The following is a 7,539-nucleotide window of genomic DNA, read 5'->3' on the forward strand; positions in this document are numbered from 1 at the left end:
GCCAGAGAAGATCAGAAAGGGCATGCCTTCGCCATTCCAAGAGGTTTGCTGAGAAACGTTTATTAGCTACTCAGCAGCTGTGATAAGGGAGCTAGATATAAGACACCTGGCAGACGCTGAGCTCTCTTGCCAGAGACTATTAGTTCTCATTAGTGAATGCTGCTTGATCTGGCTCCTGACTTCCTAGACTTTCGACTACCTTTGAATCCTCGGACTGGACACTTGACCAACCCTCTGGTACTCTTGACCTCTGACTGGACTGGTAGTATTTGCTCTCTGTAATCTAGAACTTTGGACTGGCTAGTGGCTTATTCTATTGGACATCGTTTGACATTGAGGAGGAACTGCTGCTGGCAACTCCGCATGTTTATCTTGCCCAGCAGGCTCTATCAGCCATGTGAGTGTCTGTGCTGGCAGCATTCCTGGACACTGTGCTTCTTAAGGAATATGAGCTTCTGTGGCATAAAATTTTGAGATATATTATAGATACAGAAAACCACAAAATATAAAGAATGCCTGATTTCAGCCACTAAAATGGACTCCTTAGGTTACAAAGTTCACTAATCTCCAAAGACATGTACCCTGACATTGTTTAAGCAAAGAACCCATGCATACTGAAACTCTTCTGGACTTTTTAAGTTCTTCTGGACTTTTAACATGCTTGTTCTTTACCCTGCTCTCATATGGAAAGCGGGTAAGAGCTGGAACAAGTTTCTTTTTGGACGACAACCTCCAGAATCCCCAGTCCCATAATTTTCCTAAGGTCCGTACTTGGTAACAGTAGTTGCTTATGTCTGATTGCCATATGTAAGGTTGCCATCATTTTAACAAGGTCTTGTTTCACAGCAATTCAAGAACTGAAGATTTTCACAATATTGGCATAAACATTCTTGCCTGCTAACTGCTGCAGAACAAGATGCAGTTAAATAGCTAACCATGGGGACCATGAAAACATTGTTGTCTAGCTGCAGTTTTTATTTTTATTTTTTAATATACAATTATCTCCTTCATATTGGCTTTTGAAAGAGGATACATCAGTAAAACTGACCATGAGAGCTTTTTTGTAGAAAATAAGCCAAGAGATTTTTATGAAAACTTTGCAAATTTAAGCTTTTCTCCAAAGTAAGGAAATGATTTCTTTTTCTTTTTATACCCAGGGTAAACAGCCTCAAAGAAGTAAGGGTAGTTAGTGGGCCTGCCCAAAGCACACAGGCTTTGTAGAAGGAAGAATTTCCCATTGAAAAATTGCCCTTAAACATGCAATTGATATAGAAATTCATCAGATTTAGATATCTACCTATCACTTTGACATTTAAGAAAAACCTTTCAGCTGACTGTGTCCTTTCAGGTAGCGATCACATAAATTGCTTAAGTATTTTTGGAAATTTCATTCCCGGCCTGTTAAAAAGATGCTCACGTATCTCAATTGATCAGCCACATTACTGAGTAATATTACAAGCACTGACCTTAAGCAATTACTTGAAAGTAAGTCCCAGTGGTGTCAAGTACTCTGTTTATATTTCTGCTGTTAAATAAGTTTTGCACAAGTACTTTCAAGCTGATTGCATTAAACAAATTGAAGTAAATAAACACGATTTAAACTTGTTTGACCCTTACGAAACCTGGGATTAAATCAAGGCAAATCTAGTTTTGTCATTACTTCATTTGTGAAAAGCAAGGTTATAAGACTATGGTGTGGAGAACATTTTAACTTCAAATGGACTGACTTCTGCCATTGTAACCATAATGTACTGGGCTGGTCACCATGTCAGTTTGGTGCCCATTGTAGAGAATGTGATTTATCAAAAGGCCATGGCTGGTGGCAGACATGAGAACATAGCCTTTTTAAGGCATTCTAAATATATAGCTGGCCTACAATTTTGGTGATACACCAGGAAAAGTCTTTAAAGTAGCCATCCCCTGCTTGTTTTAAAGGTATTTAGAGGTTTGCTAGTGAAATGCAGCTGTATAATTTACTGACAGCTTTTCACTGAAGTAGGAGGGGTGCAAAAACAGCTTAGTGGACGCCTGTGACCCATAAGCCATACATTGTCCCCTCTATTTGCAAGGGAGAACAGTAGGAAGGAGTATACCAGCACCACCTTGCTTCGTTGTCATCCCTTAAGTGCCTCCATGAATAGAAGAGATTTTCCTACTGTATGGATGGTCATTTTCTACTCATGAGATGATGGCAAATATGCAGCTGTGAAGGAGAGAGAGCTACTATTCTCACTCCCACTCTATCTCCTTGTGTTCAAGCACTAGCTGCTTTCAGACTATATGTGTGGCGGTTATATGATAACTAGTACTACAAGGTAGAATGATTGATCTAATGCTTGACAATCTTCATACATTTTCTTCAATTTACTTACAGTGAGTTTCTACATACGCTCTTCTAACTAGATGATGAACCGCTCTCATAATTGTTGCATTAGAGCAGTGGTTCCCAACCTTTCTAATGCCGCAACCTTTTAATACAGTTCCTTATGTTGTGGTGACCCCCAACCATGAAATTATTTTCATTGCTACTTCATAACTGTAATTAAATAGGTGTTTTCCAATGATCTTAGGTGACCCCCATGAAAGAGTCCTTCGACCCCCAAAGGGGTCCCGACCCACAGGTTGGGAACCACTGCATTAGAGAATCCCCATTTTGAGCCAGCTGTGTACTTGGGTTTGTTTGTTTGTTTGTTTGTTTTACATATTTCTTGATTGCCATCCTAACATTGCCCCCAGCCTAAGAAGGCCTGGGGGAGAAATCAACTCAGGGATAACATTTTAGTATCATATGCAGTCTCAACATCTGACTCTGTTTTCATCTTTGGTTTTGTTATATGCCTTTAAGTCATCCCCAACCCATAGATAAGGTTATCATATGATTATCATATCATATGATTATCATATGGATTAGGTTATCATCAAATGTGATAAGTTCTATTTGGCAAGGTTTAGTCAGAGGAGGATTGCTACTTCCTTCCTCTTAGGCAGAGAGATGTGTCTTGTCCAAATGCATACATGCCTGACTGGGGATTTGAACAATGGTCTGACAGAGTTCCAGTTCACCACTCAAACCACTGTACCACTCTGGTCACAAGAATTCTTAGGCTTTTTAAAAATGTATGGAGTTTGCAAAAATCCCTAACTATGTTCTGTTGTTGTTGTTTTTCTTTTAGTTCTTCATCAACCTATGCAAGCTACTAGAAGTTTCTGCACAAGTGTAAAACATAAGAATTATTTGCATACGAATAAAGTCATCTATATGATTGATTATGACATGGAATTGCAGTGCACACTGCTACATGGGTTGGACTTCCTTCTGCACAACACTTAAGTGAAAACTATGCATCAATAAGCATGTAGGCATACCTTATTTAATTTTCCTGTTGTTTTACCACAGAGAGAGAGAGAGAGATCTGAACTCAAATCATAACAAGAAGAGAGGTTGACTCTTACATCCCATACAAGGGTCCCAATGAAAACAATCACCTCCTTTCCTGAAGCTGCTGTTTATCCTGGAAGAGAAAACAGTTATTGGTGTGATGGCCCTGAAAATAGAAATATAGATAAATGAAACGCAGTCATGCATTTTACATATTATCTAGTTTGGCCCTAGCTAATGAGCAGATGTTGCAAATTTAATTCATAGCAATCCAACAAGGAAATTCCAAAAAGAGAGAGAGAGAGCACAGAACAAAAAATGAGCACAGTCTGTGGAAAGATGCAGAGACTGATTTATTTAGAAGTAAATGAACTGAACACATTTTCAGCTAGAGGTATTTTGTAATATATAAATTATATATTGATCCCATGTGATTTATTCTTTCTCTGCTTGGTAAAAATTCCAATCATGAAGAGCCATCAGTGCTCAAACAGTCACTGAGGTGGTTGTTTTGTTTTAGTTATTCTATAGATCTTTCTATAGATCCAGGAGGAATTTTACAAAATTAATATGAAACTAAGGCCCGGTAGATACAGGCAGGAAGTGGTGTCCTGGCAGAGATTCTAGGTTTCAGGAACACATAGTGACTGCACACTCCTGAACCCTATCCAAACCACACGGGGGCCACCATGATGACGCAAGTGCGGCGCAGTGTACATGCTCCAGGGCGCCAATGGCACCTTGGCAGCGTCGCCGAAAGGAGCTGCATTTTGCAGCTGCTTTTGGGGTGGATCGTTGTCCCAGCCATGCGGTTGCCATGCCAATGATCTGGGGCAGAAAGGGGCGGCGTCTTACCGTCCCTTCCTGCCTGTCTGTACCAGGCCTAAGTCTCTCTGGTCTATTGCTGGCATTTTTCTTTTTCTTTAAAATCTCCTCTGAGAATCCACAGCTTGAATAACAGGATATACAGTTTCTAAATAAGGAATACTATTTGTTGGAAGAAGCTCTGTGTTATTTGCAATGCACAGACCACCCCAGACTGACCTCGCAAAAGATTCATACCTTCATTTTAAAATTCTCATTGATAGATGCAAAGAAGAGAAGAGAGCAAACCTAAAATTTGCAAAGAAGAAATATCTTCTCATTTCAAATCATCATACTGCTGCTACACTATACCAGCGCAATAAGACCCTGGAGCACAATCACTGTGCCATCATCTATGTGTGCTGCTTTAGCCATTGAATGGGCAGCACTCTGACAGCAATGTGCCATCTTTACGCCAGAATGTTTGCCTCATTGCCAAAGCTGAGTTTGGCAAGAGGTTGTGTGTCTGTGTGTTCACTCCAAACTTGCAGTTAAGATTCTAATGAACTTTCCAAACCATTTTCCTCCATCCCTTCCTCTCTTAAGATTGTCACACCAGCACTTACCTTGGGGTAAGCACTGATAAATTGCCTCTAAAACATTGAGAAAGTGCATGTGCGTGAAGCTGAGTTCAGTGATGCCTAAGACTTCCACATTTTTATTTTGGTAAAGTTCATCTCATTTCATGCACATTTTGTCTATTTGTTTCATGAATTATGTGGCAAAGAATGTTTCCTGTGAGGAACTGTTCAAATGATTCTGGCATTGTTTCTTTCTTTGCATCATTCTTTGGCCATGGGCGTTGCCAAATAATGTCAGCAAACTGGTTATTTTGCACACACATACTCACATCACCCTCTTTGCAAATTTCAAACACAGAGATATTAGACTTTTTTAAAAAAAAATCCCAAATCATTACATTGCATTAAGCACAAAACTACCCGAATGGCAAACTGAAATAGATCTGTTGGAACAATTTTCACTCCAGCTTTTTGTCATTAAAAATAATAATACACTATACATAACAGTTGGCTGAAGTTTGAGGACGTTGTTTAGATGTGTTGAAGTGAAAATAGCATAAAATGCCATCTTGGAGGTCTACTACTTGTGAATTCTACCTCAAAACGTGACTCTAAGGTTCTAAAATGTCCTACCTAGTATGATAAAGGTCAAATTAAAACTTTAAAACCATGGGAACAATTAGAAACATGTCATAACACCACTACCACAGGAATTTCTGTGCCTGTCATTCACATGTTCAGTCCCTAGAATCAAAGGCTGTTTAAAAGAAGAATGTCATTGTCAGCCTCCTAAAGGACATTAACAAGTCAAAGTGTAGATCTCCCTGGGGAGGAAATTCCACAAATACATTCACTATTTTATTTTAATCAAGCATGCTGAAAAGAGGGCATTTAAAATGACTGTTCAAAGACCCAGATATTTCAATAACATTCTTATTTTCATGGTAAAACACAGAGCTTTCATGTGACAACAACAAAATGAAGACTACCAGAATACTAAAACTAAGATAGACTCAAGAGTAAAAAGAAGGTTTATAGGAGATGTATAGGAAATGGGAATGGGAAACCATCTTATTATGAAAACTTTGGAATGGAGAACTTTACATATCAAATAAAATGGCATTACCCTTGAGAAAGGTTAAGTAGGAGATGTAAAAACACATTTACTTCACTGTGCTTTCTCCGTTAGGAGGGCATGTAGAATGGGGCGGGGAGCAAATCCCATATTCTAGTTACATATGAATTGATGGGGTACCATCAGCACAACAAAATGAACTTACTTCAACTTTTTCAGCTACCTGTTATGGAACACCATCTCTATGAATGATCTGGGGCCATGCCCATCATACTGATATGATCCCATAGGGAAGTACCACAGACAACTAGGAGGTGATCACAGTGATATCCAAAGGAGCCCTTTCATGCTATCTTACAAACATTCACACAAAATTGCAGGTTCACACTTTGGCGTTTATTGCACAGCCCCTTGGTCAGAAGCATTTCTGAAAATCATCTCCTCTGGGACGGATCAGAAATGGTATGGAAACTTCCAGCAGCGTCAGCGGCGTTCTGGCGTGCAATAAAATGCGTGATAGCCCCCATTCTGTTCCCATCCCACTCCCTTTCGTTCCAGGCTGGAAGCATCCCAAGCAGCTGTGCAATAAACGCCTTCAAATCTTCACAGGAGTGTTCTGCTTCATGTGAACAAGGAAATATTTTAAACCCCCCCCCCCCTTTCTCAATGAAAGAAACACATAAAAATAGGCAACAGTTGGCAGAAGAGAAAAATTAAAATAGAAATGAGGAGAATGGGGGGGGGGGGGGAGAATTAGATCCATTTTGGCAGGACAAAACAGCCAAGGCATTTCACCCAGTCCTGCCCACTTGTTGAACTTGAAGTGAATCAGTTATTGAATAGTGAGTCAACACTAATGTAGGCCCTACTGACTCAGCAGGTCTACTCTGGAGTCATTACTGAGTTTAGGTCACAAGTCATCATGATAAATAACCATTACAACCTCATACAGGTCAAAGCTGCCATCAAATACCTCTCTTACTGTTGACTCCAAGCACCATTCATGAGCAACCATGTTGTTCTATCATTCTACTTTCCTCATTCCTCACTCATGGGCACCAATTTGTGGAAAACACCAAAATGGGAAGTCTGACTTCCTAACTACAAATACATACACACCTGCAATTAGAGGTGAGGATTGCAAAATGAGTAGAAAGAGCCCACAGCCAATCCTGTAATTTTTTCATTATTTCCTATAGCAATTATTATTATTGCTATTTTTTCTGGGAGCAGGAAATCAGCAGTTTTTCTGTTTTCCACAGAGACTAGAAGCTGCTTCACCAGAAGCAAGTTTAAGTGAGCAAAGCGTGGAAGTAATTCATCACAGTAACAATCATTGCCTGTAAAGAATTGCTTTTGGTGGGCAATGGAGCATAACTTTGTTTTCAAGGAAAAGGAGTAGCACTACTTTTGAGGCACCAGAACAATACTTTTTTCTTTTTTAAAAAAAGGGACCAAAGAGTATTGAAACTTACCCTCTTCATAGGATAGTCACAGGATCCTTCTCTCTCTCTCTTAAACTTTGAAAGACCTTGCACCACACAGTAGTCCAACATCCCCTGGTTCTAATACAATCTAGAAGCAATTAGAATTGTGTGTGACCTGCTTAAATTTCTACTAGCAATCCAGAGGTCTCCCAGGAATTGCTTGTATGGCTTCTAAGAAGAAAAAATTTCAAGAAAGAAAAAAGAGACAGTTTT

This window comes from Sceloporus occidentalis, unplaced genomic scaffold (genome assembly GCF_023333645.1).
Source record: "Sceloporus occidentalis isolate IW3139 unplaced genomic scaffold, rSceOcc1.0.p SCAF_2, whole genome shotgun sequence".
Classification (NCBI taxonomy): Eukaryota; Metazoa; Chordata; class Lepidosauria; order Squamata; family Phrynosomatidae; genus Sceloporus; species Sceloporus occidentalis.